This window comes from Canis lupus, chromosome 12 (genome assembly GCF_048164855.1).
Source record: "Canis lupus baileyi chromosome 12, mCanLup2.hap1, whole genome shotgun sequence".
Classification (NCBI taxonomy): Eukaryota; Metazoa; Chordata; class Mammalia; order Carnivora; family Canidae; genus Canis; species Canis lupus.
The window spans coordinates 58,945,475-58,963,409 of NC_132849.1; the positions used below are offsets into that span (position 1 = coordinate 58,945,475).

The 17,935-nt window shown below is 51.1% G+C and overlaps 1 long non-coding RNA gene across 1 annotated transcript; it reads right to left on the reverse strand.

The window, feature by feature from the left end:
• Positions 1 to 516: 516 nt before the first annotated feature.
• LOC140600760 (uncharacterized) lies at positions 517 to 13,929 on the reverse strand. The gene is made up of 3 exons (XR_012003931.1): positions 13,383 to 13,929; positions 1,870 to 2,035; positions 517 to 1,457 (listed from the first exon to the last, which is right to left on the reverse strand). It is a non-coding gene; the product is annotated as an uncharacterized lncRNA (long non-coding RNA).
• Between the last annotated feature and the right edge of the window lie 4,006 nt (positions 13,930 to 17,935).

Here is a 17,935-nt window from a genome sequence, read left to right on the forward strand (position 1 = left end):
GCAGGGAGCGTGGAGTAGGCCCGGAGGCCAGAACCCCCACACCTGCCCATCTGTGGGTGACTGGAGGGTTTTCTTTTCAATGCGTCTACGTTCCTCTGGGGCCTGCTTCCCTGTGGGCCTCAAAATCTGAGGCTGTGCAAGGAAAGTTGCGGGTGGGGCCGCTGTTGTGGGTTTTATTCTTCTAAACCCACAGCCACACGTGCGTATCATCAAGCGGGCTTCGGTCCTGGCCTCTGTTTTTACAGCCTTCTCACTACAGGCCGGGGAGCCCCAAACAAGCCCCCGCCCCCCGGCTAACGTCGTCTGTGGTTCTATCAGGCCGATAAGCAATGGTCACGCATATGAAGAGCAGTCCCTTTCTCTCTCGCAGGCTCTAGCACTTTCAGAGCCTGTTGCTGTCCATCCTCCCATTTCATCTTTCCCATCTTTTTTTTTTTTTTTTTAGCCACAAGTTTCCCTACGGGCCCCAGTTTGTGCCATTTCTGTCGGAGGCGATGTCCATTGCTCCCATCCCTCCTCCCACCATGAAAGTGGATGAGGAAAATTCAAACTTCCTCTGCGATGTGAGGGAACCTCGTGTCCCAACCCCCAAGTCACCAGGCACATGCTGGAAACCTGTTACACGGTTACCTTGACTCAGCTCACTCAATCCATTCTAGGCTCTTTTTTTTTTTTTTAAAGATATTTATTTCATGAGACAGAGTGAGAGTGAGCGAGCACACACGCAAGCAGGGGAAGGGGCAGAGGCAGAGGGAGACAGAGAATCCCAAGCAGGCTCCACGCTCAGCATGGACCCCCCCTCGGGGCTTGATCTCCCAACCCTGAGATCATGACCTGAGCCGAAAGTAAGAGTCAAATGGACACTTAACAGGCGGAGCCAGCCAGGGCCCCCATTCTAGGCTCTCATTAATTCTTCTGTCATCTAGCAAACATTTCTGGGCAGCTGTGCAGCAAGGAGCTGCGTGAGGGACGCCGAGGATCCAGAGGTGCAATGCACGATCATGACCTCCATCTGCCCGCAAGTCCTGGAGGCAAGACCGGTGTCGAGCTGTGGTGGGGAGGCTGCGAAGGGCTTGAGTTAAAATGCCTCTGAGCAAAAGGCCTACCCTTTGCGGGGAGACAGAGCTGGCTCTGCTGTCGGCCAGCAACGTGTCCTTGGCGGGTTCCTCCCCTCCTTGCTCCTCGCCATCCTCGTCTGCAAAACATGACCCTGGAGCCACTGTTTATCACATGCCCGCGGTGCGCCCGGCAGGTGCGTCCCCGTCTTGAGTGCGCGGGTTTCCCCCAACGCCCCGGAGGCCACCTCGCTCGCTTCCACGTAGCAGACACGTGTGCTCTGCAAGGGAGGCGACCAGCCTGCCCTGTCCACACAGCACGCGGCCGGGTAGGGAATAAAATCCATTAATGTTTGGCTTCTAGACCCAACTTCTTCCCATTCCCGGATGCGGCCTCCGGAGCTGTGGAGAGGATTAAATGGGATTTTTTTTTTTTCATACAAAAGGCCCAGCCCGGAGCCTGGATCCCCGCAGGTTGCTGGGAAGGAGCTCTGATGGTTCCATCAGCAACGTGTCCCCTCTCTCCACGTCCCCTCCACTACGTCATCCTCCCAGATGGAGCACCAGGGCACATTTCCCCCTTGTAATAATTAATACATGTGCCAACATGTTTATGGAAAATCGCTCACACTGTGTCCTTCATCTCTAAGGACCCAATACTGCTTGGTGAGCAGGTTCCCAGATGAGAGGCTGGTTCTCTCAGTCAAACAAAGGGGAGGAGATTATCTAGGAAATTCTGACAAAGAAAGCAATTACTCTGGCCTGATGAGTGTGGGCTGCTCATGCCAAAACTGGGGCTTTGTGCTTGAATTACCTGAGTGATGTGTCTGCGGAGCCCCAGACACATTAGGTTAATTTTCTTAATGCTTCTTTTGCCCACTGAGTGCCCCCTAGGCTTCACATCCGTGGATCGCAGGAGAGCAGGCTGGCAGTGCAGAGCCCTCGGGGTGTCCTCCGTTGTCGGGGATCTGGGGAAAGATCTTAAGCCCCTCATCACCCTAAGACTTGAGTGGCGGTGCCCTGCAGTAGGGGTCCTGTCCTTTGCCTCTTCTGTGGTCTCCTGGTTCTTCTGATCTGCCCACCCCGGGGTGGCTCCCCGGGCCCTGGGGAGCCACCAACTAATCCCTACTGGGGATTAGCCAGCCCCCTGCAACTGGCGACTAGCGACTAGCATTTTAGTAATAATAATGCTTCTTTTGGTTCTGCAGTGCTGGCTTTCATATCCATTATCTCCCCTGATCCGTACAGGGCCTTGCGAGACAGGCATTAGTGGCACCGTTTAAATGAAAAAAAGAATCTGAGAAAGGAAGAGTGGGTTTATCCCAGGTCACCAGGCTAGAAAGAGCAGAGCCAGCACCCAGCCGAGAGGAGGGAGCCCAGAAGCAGGTGCTCTGAGTTGTGGCTGTGTTCTCTGCACTTGTAGAAAAACACATCTAAGACCCAAAGGAGTGGATTTTTAAATGGACGGCTTTCCAGCTCCCGTGAGAAGTGATGGGGGAGTTGTCCTCGGCTCTGGGAGGAGGGCTTTCAGAGGCCTGATCACACTACACCCCACAGGCAGCTGCCTCCTCCTGGGCGGAGGGGCAGGGGTGGGGTGCAGGGCTAGTATCACTGTCGAGATACCATCTCCCTGCAGAAAGTTTGGAATCTGGGCAGTGAATTGGGAACGCAGATAAACAATCCCATCAGCCAGGTGCTCAGTGGTGACTGCCGACCCTGACCCCGAAAGGGACAGAGCAGTAATCTCTACCGCAGAGATGAGAGACAGAGACAGAGAAGAGAGAAGGAGAGGGAGAGGAGGGACAGCTGAAAGCTGACGCCCTGGATAATTAGAGCTGGTGTAGCACCTTTTGATAAGGATCAGAAAGGTCTTTGCAGACACTAGTGAGTTCTCCCCACCAGGTGAAGAGACCAGTTTCTAAATGCGTCAGGGCAGGCCTGGGTGACAAGGCAGCGGCCTCACACATTCCCCAGAAAGTCAGCTCACAGAGGGGACCCGACCACCGACACTTGGCCCGGCACCACGTCCTCTGCACCCCGGAGATGGCCGTGTGCCCACTCGCCCCCTCCTCTCTGAGGTCCCCGGACACAGACGTGCAGCACCAAGCCTCTCCCCCAACTTCCCTCTTGGTTTTCCTTTCTGTCGCCGTTGATAGAGACTTCACAGCATCCACCGACCTGGGTGGGCAGCCTCACGGGTTTGGTGAGGTCATGGACGCGTGTCACTCTGTGGTTCCACTTGCAGGCACGTTTCTCACCGTCTTTCTTTCTTTCTTTTTTTTTTTTTTAATTTTTATTTATTTATGATAGAGAGAGAGAGAGAGAGGCAGAGACACAGGCAGAGGGAGAAGCAGGCTCCATGCACCGGGAGCCCGATGTGGGATTCGATCCTGGGTCTCCAGGATCGCGCCCTGGGCCAAAGGCAGGCGCCAAACCGCTGCGCCACCCAGGGATCCCTCTCACCATCTTTCTGCGTGTTGGCAACACTGACTTCCTCCTCTTCCTCCTCCTCCTCCTCCACCTCCTCCTCCTTCTAAAAAATATTTGTTCATTTGAAAGAGAATGAAAGAGAGAGCAGGAGCAAGGGGAGGGACAGAAGGAGAAGCAGGATCCCTGCAGGGAGCCCAATGCAGGGCTTGATCCCAGGACCCCGGGATCACGCCCTGAGCCAAAGGCAGACACTCCACCACTGAGTCACCAGGGCGCCCCTGGCAACTTCCTTCTGCACACCCCTCATCTCTGTCTCCCCTCCCCCCCAAAGTCGACGACACGGGCACAGCCACAAGAGCACTTTGCCAACTGGCAAGTGTCCTCCAGATCCTGGCTCCTGGTATTGTCACTGTCCTGTTTCTCCATCTTTGTGCTGTACATCCATGCAATGGCACGACGCTTTAAGATGCCACCAAACTGTCACCCAGAGTGAAAAGGAAGAGAAACAAAGAAAGCATGCTGCTCTCTTGAAAATACTTTGGAAAATCGCTGTCCATGCTGCGCTAAGTAACTAGCTGCCCAGGGGACGTCCTGTGACGTTCGGGAGCCTGGGCGTCTGTGACCGGCCGTGGGCTCATTCAGGGATCGGGGGTTCGTTCAGTGCTCCGAGGGGCCGTGGGCCCTGTGCTGCTGGGGGGCAGGGGGGACGCGTGTGACCACAGGGACAAGGACAGACCAGCCCTGGGCGTCCGCGGTCCTCTCTTCTGAACTAGCTGATCCGCCTCCGGTAACTCCTCCTTGCTCTAGTGAGTTCGCCTTTGCGGAGATCTGTCCGGCTCCTCGTGGCCCTGGTTCAGGTGATTCTCAGCCATAAGCTGAGGCTCCTTCAGATTTCAATTTCTTAGGAAAAAAAAAAGCCCCTAAAAACAATTCTTAAAACCTCAGGCCCATCCTCCTATTGCTGGGCGACTCTCCTCCCAAACCTCCAGCTCTAAGTGCTCAGGTGGATTCCGGGCCCCCAGCCTGGCCCCTCCAGGCCCCGGGCCCCTCCGATGCCCACGTCGTGCGGGTCCCTCTGTTTCTGCCTGGCTCACCCCAACCTCTCCCTGAGGCTCCCCTGTCTGACCTGTCCCATGGGGCAGCTCCCCAGCCTCACACCTGGCGCAGCCCCGGGGGGTCCCCACGCAGCCAAGCAGCCCATCCCGTCCTGTGTTGCCTGCCTCCCTGCCTGGCAGGCCCTGGGACAAGTGACCTGCCACCCGCCCCCGTGCTCTGCTTGCCTCTGGCTTCCTGGGACCACATCACCTTCCTTCCCGAGCGTTCGATTCCGGTTCGGTTCTCTCTGAAAAAAACGCGGCATGGGCTGGACCTGGGTCCACCTGGCCACGCCGGGTCCCTCCCTGAAGCCTCCCCAAATTACTGTTGCATCAGACAGATATGACCCAGTCCTGATGTCTTTCTGCAGCGCCAATGACATGGTGAAGCGTCCGCGTCTGAGTGTTCTCACGGCCCCCTCTCCCTAATCGCGCTCCCTGGGTGCCAAGACGGGGGCCGTATCTTACCATCACTCCCCGGGGGGGGGGCCTTGTGGCCTTGGCACCCCTTCAGGAGCTGGGTTCTGTCTGCTCTAAGGCTCCCCCAAAGGGCTGCGCGTCCTTAGTCCCCTTGCCCCCATTCCTCCCCGGCTGGTCCGCCTGCCCAAGCCCCCAGCTGCCGTCACCTGCCCTGTTTCTGTTTGGGCAAATTCCCAGGCTCTTGGTCTTGTCCTAGCTAATAAGCCTCCTGTCCTGTCCCCTATGGGACAAGCCCAGATCCCCAGGGATCCCCTGCCCTGGGCTTGACTTCCAGCCTCCCCCACCCCGAGAGCTTTATCCCTGCTCCTGGAGCTTGCCAGCCTGGCCCTTCATGGGTTGGAGCAAATCTGCACATTTGCGTGTTTATTATTCATGTCTGTCTTTCCGGCTAAATTGTCAGTTTTCTGAGAACAGGTTACGCCAACTCCTCTTCCTCATCGCGGGTTTCTCGGTGCCCAGAGCAAGGAGTGTTTGTTGAGTGAATGAATGAATAAAAATAAATAAATGAATGTATACACACCACTTTGTTCTAAAAAAGGAACATTAGGCAGCTTCTTTTCACATCTATTATTTTCCTTGATTTTTGAACAACGCTGAAGGGTTAGAGCCTCCTCTAAAGATGAGAGGAGAGAGGTCCAGGGAGAGTTAATGAGTCCACTGGTCTGAGGCCACACAGCGAGGCTGGACAGAGCTGGATGAGCTCTGTCCAGAGCTGCCCAGGTCCTGGCACTGGTCATTCGAGGCCCTGTTTGAAAATCTTGGGGCTGGACACACACACACACACACACACACACACACACACACACACTCATTCACACTCACTCACACCCATGCCTGTGTGCAGGATAGTTCTATAAATAGTAACAGTCATGACACTTCTCTTTTAAGGCCTCCCCCCCACCTGCACCCCCAGGGAAGATGCCCGTGGAAGAGGAAGCAGTGAGTTTGACATTCCTGACATCCCAGTGTCCACCAGCCATGGTGACTACAGTCCTGGGGCCGCCAGGCGGCTGAAGTCCTGTTGCAGGAGGTGCCTGAGGGCTGAAGACGGGTCCCTGGAGCCCCCAGAGCCTCCCTGGGGGCCTGGGCCCCCCTCTCGGGGCCCCCACGTCCCCAACACCCGCCGCTCTGGTGGGCCTTCTCCTTCCTGCTCACTGGGAGCCCGCGGCCTCCACGCGGGCATGTTCTGGGCCTACCTCAAAGGGCTGCGGAGGTGGAATTTAAGAAAGGACTCCCTCTCCGGAATAATGAAAATAGGTGTGTCTCAAGTTGCTGTCACTGTCCCTCCTACCCTAAATGCAGAGGGTGTGTGGTGTGCAGCTCTGGCTTTACACCACCGCGTCCTCCCACACCCCTTCCTGGGCAACCGCCAACAGCAGCGCCTCAGGCCTTTGCCCCAACCTGCTGCCCAGACGCGGGCTCCTTACCTGCTCCCCACCCCTCTGCTTTGGTGTCTTCCCAGCTTTCAGAGGCTCACCCCTGCAGCCCCTTGGGTGCTGCCCACCCCCCACCCCACCCCTGCCCTGGACATGAAAAGCCCCCACCCAGCGGTGAGGCCACACGCTTGTGCTTGCCTATGCTTGCCATTTGCCCGTTCTGGCACTTTCTGTGCAGGCCAGAGCCACCTGGCATGCTCGGTCCCCCTGGGCCTGGGTCAGGGTCTTCTGCAGTCTCTAGCTTCCTCTGAAGGCCCTGTGGTGTTTTGTGGCACCTCCGATGACATCTGATGGCACTCTCTGTTGATGGAGCAGACACTGAGGAGCCAGTGGCCGGGGGAGCGGGTTGGGCCTCCTGGCTGGGTTCTCACCCTTCTCTGAGGTCTGGGGCCCTGCTGGGTGGCCGTGCCAGGCCCCTTGGGACCGGGCTCTGGGCAGAACCCTGTGGGAAGGAAGCCCGGGAGGCAAGGGTGGCTCTGATCCCTTCAGCGGAGGAGCCTGGGGGGGCCGGGGTACGTCCTCCTCTGCCATGACGGGAGCCTTCTCCCTCACTGGGCCCCAGGTCATGCGTCAGTGTCGTGGGACCATGGACTGTGCTCCTCTCCGATCTCTTTCACTTTCTGAGTTTTATGTGATTTCAGTTGTTTCTGCGACTCTGGACTCCCAGGCAGTCTGGCACAGCGCCACAGCCCCTGCACTGCCCCTTCCCTCACCCGACGTCCCCAGATGCCACTCGGGATCGGCCCCTGGGACGGAGCAAGGTCGTCAGGCCTCATCACAGAGCTGTGCGTGCGGGCAGTGGACCGTGCTTAACCCGGGGGGGGGGCCGCTGGGGCCCCCCAGGGGGGCAGTCGACTCCTCCCACCCCCCCCCAGGTGGCCTACTTTCAGAGGGACTCCCGGGCCAGGGACTTCTCTGCGGGCTGGGGGCGGCAACGGGCCACTGCACCACCGGGCTTCCTTCCAGTGCGGCTTTCGGGAGACTGTTTGTCACTTCGCTTCCTGGCCCGGCCCTCCTGCCAAGTGCCCTCAGCCTCTGGAGCAGCCCAGCAGGTGCAGCTAAGGATTCTGACCGCTGCGGCCTTCGTCCCCAGAATATCAAGTAGGCCTGGGCGGCCTTGGTCAGCACTTCCTGTTCCCCTTGCTGTCACCTCTGCCGGGGGTGGCGTGGGGGCTGGGGGGGAGCATGTGTCCACTCTTCCCAAACCCAAACCATTTGGGGGCAGCATCCGGGCCCCGGGAGTGAATTTGGGTTTTCTCGCTCACATGGATTCAGCCTGTAAAGCTCAGGACAGCACGAGTGACGAGAATCACAATGACAGACATAGTCACTCAAGGGAAACGGGTGGTCACATCTGTGTGTCCCTCGCCTCCCGTGAAGAACATGTTTCCCTGGCAGAGCTGTGCACCTCAGAGCACGTCATCTTTGTGAGCAATGCCAGCCAAACCCTTTCTCTTGAGCTTCCCTGACTTCGGAGAAGAGCAAATGCTTGTTCCAGAAGCGCATCCAAGCTACCAAAGCGATGCTGTGGTTTCCTCTCTTTGTTTCAGAATCTACGCAAAGTTGACATCCTACGGCCCGAACTATCCATGTTTGCTTGTATATAAAAGTGACATTTTGGGGCACCTGGGTGGCTCAGTGGGTTAAGCATCCGATTCTTGATCTCGGCTCAGGTTGTGACCTCGGGGTTGTGAGATCGAGCCCCACATCAGGCTCTGCACTCAGTGTGGAGTCTGCTTGGGATTCTCTCTCCCTCGTCCCCATCTCTAAAAATAAATGAAGAAATAGAAATGTGCTGGGACACATGGGTGGTTCAAGTGGTTATTAGGCGTCTGACTCTCGGTTTCAGCTCAAGTCATGACCTCAGGGGCATGAGATCGAGCCCCGTGTGGGGCTCCTCGCCCAGCGGGGAGTCTGCTTCTCTCTCTCTCTCTCTCTCTCTCTTTCTCTGCCTCTGCTCCTGCTCGTGCACACACTTTCTTTCTGCTTCTCAAAAATAATAAATAAATAAATCTTTTTAAAGAGGTGATATTTTAAATCACCGAATGACCACTCAGTTTACCGATGCCACTCCAAATGTTTGAGTAACTGGGACAGGCACATCAGGAAGACTCACCACGTCCCCTCTCTGGCCTGGCTTCACAAACGCACAGGCAGCACAAATACCAGTTTGAGAAGCAAGGGAAGAAGGTACTGTTTTCCCTCGGAGGCTCAATAATCCCCTTCTTCTGCCCACCGCTCTAGGCGTTAGTAAGCATGCCCACTCACGGTGATGTTGTGCACGTGATGGAGACTCGAGAGCCCCTCCACCCTGTGTCCTGCTGGGGGCCACTCTTCCGTTGGCTTTCACATGTCAACCTGAAGGCTTGAGCTCAGCAAGAGCGTAGGTTCTCCCCAAGGGGCTCCCCTTTCAGAACTACCAGCTCGAGATGAGCCGGAGCGGGAATGAGAGCGTTTAAGGAGATGGTTTAAGGGTCTGAGCTGCGATCACAGAATAATTAACCAAAAGGGCTGGCAGGACTCAGGCCCTGGCCAGCTGGGCAGCATGTGCTGGCTCTGGAGCTCCTCACCAGCAGACTGGAGCTCCACACACAGTGGGAACTGGGCAGAGCTTTGGTGGCTGGAGCTCTTCTATTTTTGAGGACTCTGCTTTACTACTTCGGATGTAGACCAGTTGGCATGGTGGATGAAGAGCCGTAGGGTGGTAAACCCAGATCTGAATCTGGTAGCTCAGCGGTCCTCCTCAGCAGCGGGGTGGGAGGAAGGATGGTTTTCATTAAACGGCTATCCTGGTTGTGGTTGCCGGAAAGTCCTGCAGTGGAGAGGGAGTGGCAGCCACATCATGGGGTGCATGACTCAGGTGGCTGCGTGCAGAAGCCAGGATGGTGCAGGGGAGACGGGAGGAGTGGGCAGGGCCAGGTGGGGAAGGCTTGGATCTCATCCTGCAGTAGCTGCAGGGCCAGCCCTTCATCCCCCCAGCCAAGATCTGCCTCACCTTGTTCAGGGGGCCAGCCGTGCCGCACCACATTCTGCCCCAAGAGCTCAGGAGACCCTCATGATTCTGCTCAAAGGGGACACTGGCCAAACACTCCTCAAAGCAGAAGTAATAGGGGGTGGAGGCTCCAAAGTGGGTAAGCACTGGACACACTGCACAGAGCCCAAGGGACACTAGGATACGTGAACTCCCTGAGGGCAGGGACCATCCCTATGGTCAGAGATTTAGCTCCCTCACCCAACATGATGCTTGGGCAAAATAACTGCCCACAAATATATGTCTGGTGTGTGAATGCATAACGTGTTTTATATCTTGGAAATCAATCAACCTGGGGCACCTCGGTGGTCAGGGCATGATCCTGGGGTCCTGGGATCGAGTCCTGCATCAGGCTCCCTGTGGAAAGCCTGCTTCTCCCTCTGCTTGTGTCTTTGCCTCTCTCTCTCTCTCTCTGTCTCTCATGAATAAATATATAAAATCTTAAAATAAAGTCAATCAACCTAATCCATCATATCCTCAGACAAAAGAAGAGAAACTCCATGGTCATCTCAATAAATTTGGGAAAATACGTGGCAAAATTCAGCATTCATTTATGACAAAAATTCTCAGCAAACCAAAGGGAACTTCCTCAGTCTGATGAAGGGAATTTATGCAAAGACCTGCAGCCAACATCACACTTAACTCAATGTGTTCCCCTTAGAATCTAGAAAAATGAAGGATGCCTGCTTTCACCACTTCAGTTCAATATCAGGTTAGAGGCCCCAGCCAGAGCAATAAGGCACAGATAAGAAATAAACAACATGCAGTTTGGAAAAGAAGAAAAAGAACTTTTCCCATTGGCGATAACAAGATTGTAGAAATTCCCAAAGAATCCATAAGCTTTTAGAACAAATGAGTTTTACAAGGCCATAGGACATGAGATCATACACAAAATCCAATCAGGATGTGAGAATTAAAAATGTTTCGTTCATCGACCAGCCCATAGTAGATGCCCCATGAATATGCAATATTATCTGGTGCTCAGGTCACTTAGATAGTGGTGGAACTGAGATTACGATCGGTCCAAACAAGGTACTTTTCTATCACGTATTCTCTATTACGTGGCTGCTTGTTAGGTGGACTTTAAGGGAATACTTGATTTAAATGGTATTTATTATGAGTTATGATAGATAGCCTTCACTCCTAACTTTATGTTTTCGAGAGATCAAGCATCATAACTCCTCCCCAGGTCACAACCTGTTGAGTATACATACACTGGAACCTCAAGTATTTTAGTGTACCTAACCCTGCACCCTCCTAAAAACAAAGGTAAACCCCAGATATTCCCATCATCAAGTTAGAAAACTGTTCAGAATTGTTGGCTCCATCCATCCGACACACAAAAAGGAGAAGGGCATGCTGCTGAACTGGCACCTGTGGGGTGATTACACAGCCCCTGATCGCCTATCAAGTGGCTGGATGGACGTTAAATAGGACAGCAGCGTTGAGCACGACTCCCGTGAATCATGTAGTAACCAAGATTTCATTAAGTGGCATAAACGAAAAAAAAAATTAAAAGATGTAATAGCTTCTTAAGGGAATGTTCGGAGATGTACTCAAAGATGACGAAGTCACTAAAAGAAGAGCCATCTGTCCCGTTAGTTAGCACACCTCCTGACTTCTGTCCGGTAGATTTTATCATGGTGAATGCACTTTGGACATAATCAGTGGTTCCTGGGTCTTAATTAAATCAACCAGCAAGAGATAATTACCTGTGGTTTCTGAGCTACCGCAAAGACAGACCCAGACCGTGTCAAGAGAGGGGGGTCCCTCTCTCCCTGTCTCCCGCCCGCTGTCTGAGACAGATACAGGGAAGGCCTCCGGTCTGACTAAGCTCATCATTGGGAAATACGGTAGTGCTACCAAGAATCCATACACAACTTTGCAAAGAGGGTTGAGGTATGTTTTAATTGGCATTAGAACCACCTGGAGGGGGTAAATTTTGTGATTGGCACATTGGAGAAAGTGTGAACTGTGGAGGGATACATCTCATTTCAAACCTGGCTTAGCCAAATACCAAATATTGTAGCCAATACAAATTTTGGTATTTGTATGACCAAAATACAGGTCATACCTGTATGACCCTGAGAAAGTAATTTGCCCTCTTAGCTTCAATTTCCTTTTTGGTGGGATTACTACAAAAGCACAGAGGAGCTGGACTATATTTATGGGGCCTATTTTTATTCTACTTTACAAATTATACCCAACAAAGTTAACAGTAACAGTGATATGGCTCCTCTCCTCCAGGAGAGATGAGGAGAAAACCCATAATGACATAGAGATTTCTAATTGCTGGGTAAATAATGGTGCTGACAAGTGGAGGAGAAAAATTAAGGCTCCTTTGGTCAGAAGGGAGAAGCCACATGGTTAGTTTACTAGAATTACTCAATTTATTTGTTTTCATTCTATTTTTAGCACTCTAGTAATAGTAAAACAAATGTGTCCAAAAATGTTCCATCTTTCTATCAACTGAAGGAGTGCAAATTAAAGTAAACTCAAAGAAACTTTTTACAACAAATGATTAAAACATAAAAAGTGATAGTGCTCCGTGCTGGTAAAGATGTGATGAAACTGACACTTTTAGCTCATACTGTTGTGTAACCTAATTAGAAAGAAAAATATTGATGTTTGTTCACTGCCATGTTCTCTAGTAAAGCAAAAGCTATGCACAACTAAAATATCCATGAGCAAGAGAATGAAAAATTACAGTTCATCAACAGGCAGCTTTAAAAAAAATGATCATTTTAAGAGTATGTATAAACATCAGCGTATTTTATGATATAAAATACCCTGTAAATGTATATGTCTGATATGATTGCAAAAACATGGCAATGTCCACATGTGGCCAAAGAATGGAAGGCATGTGTAAAAGTGAAAATAATTTGTGTATTAGGACGGTGAGATTATGGTTATTTTTTCAGGAATTTAATGTTATTATTTTGGTTTTATGAGAAAACAGCCTTGGGAGATATGATTCCCTGTTCATCTCTCTTTGATGTGTATCTAGCTGTCTTACAGCTCAATAATATTAGTAAAAGTCAGTGAAGAAGCACTCTCCCACTCTGTATGACGAGCTAATGCAGTTAACATTTGTGCCGACGTTGTGGCTAACATCTAAGGTCAGTGAGTTGAAAACAAAACCTTTTGAATAAATGGATCCTGTTTTAATTTACATTTATTTGTACTCCACCTAGATCCTAGGAGGAGTTAAAGGCTGTGGAATGTTCCAACACGAGCGTTAACTCTCTTGGTGCTAAAGCTGACTGTAGGCTCCTAGCTGTGCGTCTGTCTGCGGTTGTGAAGTTGGCTTTATTTAATCTTGGAATGTCACTTTTATCTGAAGGACCTGAGGTCTTTAACATGGATAAACCGTAACATAGCTAGCAATAGAAGTAAAAGTAGATTCCCTGCTAGACAACCCAATTGCAAGGAAAGGAAAGGAAAAAGGAAAGGAAAAAGGAAAGGAAAGGAAAGGAAAGGAAAGGAAAGGAAAGGAAAGGAAAGGAAAGGAAAGGAAAGGAAGGAAAGGAAAGGAAAGGAAAGGAGAGAAAAGGTGTGTACCACGTTCCACAAGCATCTTTATCCACAGGAAGGAGATTTTCATGCCACCTGACATCCCAAGGGTCAAGACTCTTGAACACTATGACATCACATTGAGATTAATTTTGTCTTCTTATATCCTAGTTTGATCTACTTTCAGTTTTTACCCTCAATGCATTTAATGAAATATGTGAAGTCGTGTTCCTGTTGTTAGCTCTCACGTCTGAGAAGTACCTGCACTCCCTTCACAAACAAATCCCAGGGATTTAGATTAGATAATGCAATGACTATAGTTTCATAATCATTCGCCACTTACTGCTTAGCCCGGGATCTTGTGTCAGCCACGGGGAGGAAGAGAACATAGTCTTGCTCTGCTCTGCACGGTCGGTAATTCGCGGGGTGTTTGGTTCCAGCCACGGCTGTCTCTGCTCTGAGCTTTTCCAGAGACTCTCCTATTCCCTGGTGTTTGTCACCACCCCCCGAGCCCCGAGGGTCCGCAGCTCTCTCTCCACGCTCAGGCTTTGTGTCACACGCCGGTTTTTGCTGGGCATCTCCTGGAAGCCCCATGGACATCTCAAACCTGTTCGTGTGACACTGGGCCCGCCCAGATCTCACACCTGCTCCTCTTCTGGCTCACCGTGTCTCTTGGTGACAAGCACCAGGTACGCACACCTCCACCTCCCTTCCCAAGGTAGCCTGAAACACAGCAGAGAGCCACCACCTGCCTGGTTTGACATCCTGCGTACTCACAGGCGGACTCGCCCTCTCCATCCCCACTGCTCGCTCCTTGTTGGACTTTCTTCCCCTTCTGCCCGCATCGCTGGCCACAGCTGGCCGAGGCGTCCTGGGGAGATACGGTTTTGCAGGGCCCTGCCCTGTATGTGTACACAATCCGATTAAATATGTAGTATAAAGTCCACGGACCATACAAACATTAGTGATTAATCAATAAATATTTAGAATCAGGGACACGTGGGTGGCTCAGCGGTTGGGCGTCTGCCTTCGGCTCAGGGCGTGATCCCAGATTCCCCGGGATGGGGTCCTGCATCAGGCTCCCCGGGAGGAGCCTGTTTCTCCCTCTGCCTGTGTTTCCGCCGCCTCTCTTTCTGTGTGTCTCATGATTTAAAAAAAAAAAAAAAAGAATCCTTGGTAGGAAGGGGCTTGTTGTCAATCTTCCAGGTAGTGCCTGGCAAGAGCCGTGCGGTGTCCAGGCACCACACACCTTCCTGATCAGGCCCAGGAGCCACTTCTTCTCATGTCTTTGCTGGCTGGCTTCATATTTCCAGCAGGAGGAAAAGTAGCAACACTGCTATTGCTTGCAATGCCGTGACTCTTTGGGTCCTGCTCCTATTAGATGTAACTTGCAGGGGCGCCCCAGCGGGTGGCTCAGTTGGTGAAGTGTCTGCCTTTGGCTCGGGTCATGATCTCAGGGTCCTGGGATGGAGCCCCATAATCAGACTCCCTGCTTGGGGAGAGAGGAACCTGCTTCTCCCTCTCCCCTCCTGCCTCCCCTGCCCTGCTAATGCTTTCTCTCACTATCTCTCTCTCTCTCTCTCTCTCTCAAATAAATAAATAAAAAATCTTCAAAAAAAATTAACTCTCTTGATGTCATGTGTTTAGTGCTGTTCCAGCCTTACTCGTCGTGCCACACCCTGCGTCGTGGGCCCCATGAACATGGGCTCCTGTGGATTCCCTCAAAGGCTGTTACTGTGCTTTGTTTGTGACAACCACAAATGCAAGTCTTACACAGAGTGTGAAGGCAAATGTTTTCTGATTATCTTAAATATACTAGTTAAAATTTTTGAAAAAATATTTTGTTTGAGACAGAGAGAGAGAGTGCATGAGTGGGTTGAGGGGCAGAGGGAGGAGAATCAGGCTCCCCGCTGAGCGGGGAGCCAGACACAGGCCTCAATCCCAGGACCCTGGGATCATGACCTGAGCCGAAGGCAGACGTTTCACCGACTGAGCCACCTAGGCACCCCCATATCAGTTGAAATTTTATGATATAAATGTGAAATGGTACATTTTGCAGCTATATCTTCTCTTGATCTCCGTAGGCCATAACTGCTGCATCCCCAGAATGTGGTACCTTTTGGTGGTGACTGCACCCCTAACTGCACACCAGCAGCGGGGGATAGGCAAGGGGCAAACTGAGGGATCCTGTTCCCTGGGAGAAAGTCACATGTCTCATCTGGCTTACGACTGACCTGTGGGTACAAAATGTCACCATGTGGTTGGAAGCAAGAAAGGACGTGGTTCTGAGACTGGAGGAGACAAAAGAGGACAGGGACGTGCTGCTCTTGCTATTGTGAAACGAAGGTCCCAGAAGGCTTTGGAGGAAACAGGTGCTGTGTCCCGTACAGGACTGCCCAATGTGTGCAAGACCTCGCTGAAGGAGGGAAAGCCACCCTGGGTGCCAGCAGCAGAGGGTGCACAGGCAAGGGGTGCTGCCCCCTCTCTGCCATCCTCAACGCTGTCAATTCTACTCCAAAGTCTAGCTTCCGGTGTGACCACTAACAGTCTGAGGGCAGTTGGATTCCTTTTCTTTCGTAACTTGTTTTTTCCAATTGGAAACTTGGAAGTTCTTATTTTTAATCGGGACATGTCATGCTAGGATGCTGATCTGTGTTTGGAAAACTCCAATGAACACCATGAAAGGATCTGGGGTTTCTTCAATCACAAAAGACATGGAAACATTTCTGTAGAGCTGGCTATATAGAGAAAAAAAATGCAGCAGTGTCACAGCTGGATAGGTAGCATCCCAGGCCCCTGAGTCCTCACTGACCTCTCATTGCCAGACACCTTTAGGACTGGCAGTCCACAGGCACGAGAAGCCCACAGTTGCCTCTCTCGGGCTTTCCACGTTCCGGCTGGCTCCTCCTGACTCTTCTGGAGATCTGCCTATGTGCTCTGCGGGCAAATGACAGGTACAACCTCCACCAGCACATTCTCGAGCGCTCGGTGTGTGACTCTTTGAATCAAAAATCAAGTCTCCAGGCATTGTGTAGTTTAAACCATCTCTTGGAAGGATTCCTGCTCTTTGGAATATATGAATTTTATGAGAATATGCTCAGATGTGTGTCTCTTATCCAGTCTTGCCTGATTTGGGGGATTCTTAATCTGCAGTTGAATCTCTTTTCAGATGAGATTTTTTCCTATTATTTCATTATTGCTCCTCTTCATCTCTTACATTTTTTATGTTCCAGGATTCCTATTTTCCGTGTTGTCTCCTAAATCTCTCCCCTACGCACCTTATTTTTCCCATCATGATCTCCAACTCTGTGTTTGCTCAGTATTTACAGAAGCCAGTCTCTGCCTCTACCAAGCAGACCATGCTCCAGGCCACAGCAAACTGTCTCTCAGTCTGACTGTTGAATTTTTTATTATTTATTATTTTTTTGTTTTTTTAAAGATTTTATTTCTTTATTCATGAGAGACACAGAGAGGAGAGAGAGAGAGGCAGAGACACAGGCAGAAGGAGAAGCAGGCTCCATGCAGGGAGCCCGATGTGGGACTCAATCCCGGGTCTCCAGGATCGCGCCCTGGGCCACAGGCAGGTGCTAAACCACTGAGCCACCCGGGCTGCCCGGACTGTTGAATTTTTTAAGTTGAAAATTATTTCAATTTCCGACAGTTCTTCTTATGGTCTAGCCAAATCTCCAGAAGTGCTTTTTCTTTCTTCTTTTTTTGCTAAGTTATTATTCATTTCTTCCAGGAATTCATTTTCAACAACAGTCATCTGCTTTCAGTGGGCTCAAGTGGTCACGTATTTGCTCCTGATTTCACACCCCCTCTCCGTCTTTGAATTTGTTGGAGTCTCATCATGTCCTTTTCTCTGGCTCACTTCTGAATTCTATTTCCAGATATATGTTAGTCTAACCCTCCCTTAACTCTCAGCAAGGTAAATCTCGTGGCTTTTTAAAAGGACTGAGTGAAGCTGGTGAGGCTTTTGCAATTCAGTAATATGCAACCACCACCTACCTTCATGAGCTTCTCGAACCCCCAAGGATCAATTTAGGCACAATAATCGGTGTGTCTTATGGCATGGATCTTCAGAAGACTGCTGTTTCATCTTCAATCTTTTTACATCTAATTAATAACGACTGAATTATCTGGGACACTTACCCACCGTTCCTAGCCTGTTAGGGCTCATATCCTCCCAAGATGGCCATTTATGCTGTTAATGTTTCACTGTTTATTATTTTTTTTTATTTTTTTTTCTTTAAGATTTTTATTTATTTATTCATGATAGTCACAGAGAGAGAGAGAGAGAGAGAGGCAGAGACACAGGCAGAGGGAGAAGCAGGCTCCATGCACTGGGAGCCCGATGTGGGATTCGATCCCGGGTCTCCAGGATCGCGCCCTGGGCCAAAGGCAGGCGCCAAACCGCTGCGCCACCCAGGGATCCCTGTTTCACTGTTTATAATGCAATGTCAGTGTGAGAGTCTTTAAAGTCCAACTGGTAGACATTTATCTGATGTGGCTTCAAGGAAGGGGAATAGCTTTTGAATTTCTCCCAGGGCTTCGGAGGCACCATGCGTGGGGAAATCTGTTCCACAGAGCCGTTTTCTGAAATATGCTAGCAATGAATTGGATATTGTTTCTATGGATCAAGGTAACTGGGGTCACATTGCCAGTAGTACAAGTTCCATACAACCCGGGTTGAAGATATGATTTCTAAACCTTTATTTCCACTGATAAAATATAAGCCTTTCAATGCTACGAGAGCAATTTTGTTCGATTCACAGGAAATTGCATTGGCATAAGACCCAAAACTATCTGTGGAACACGTTACCCATGTCAAAGTGGAAAATTGGCCTCGCAACCTTTGGAAAGTCTCCAAGCTGAGCTAAAACTATTGAAAGCTGT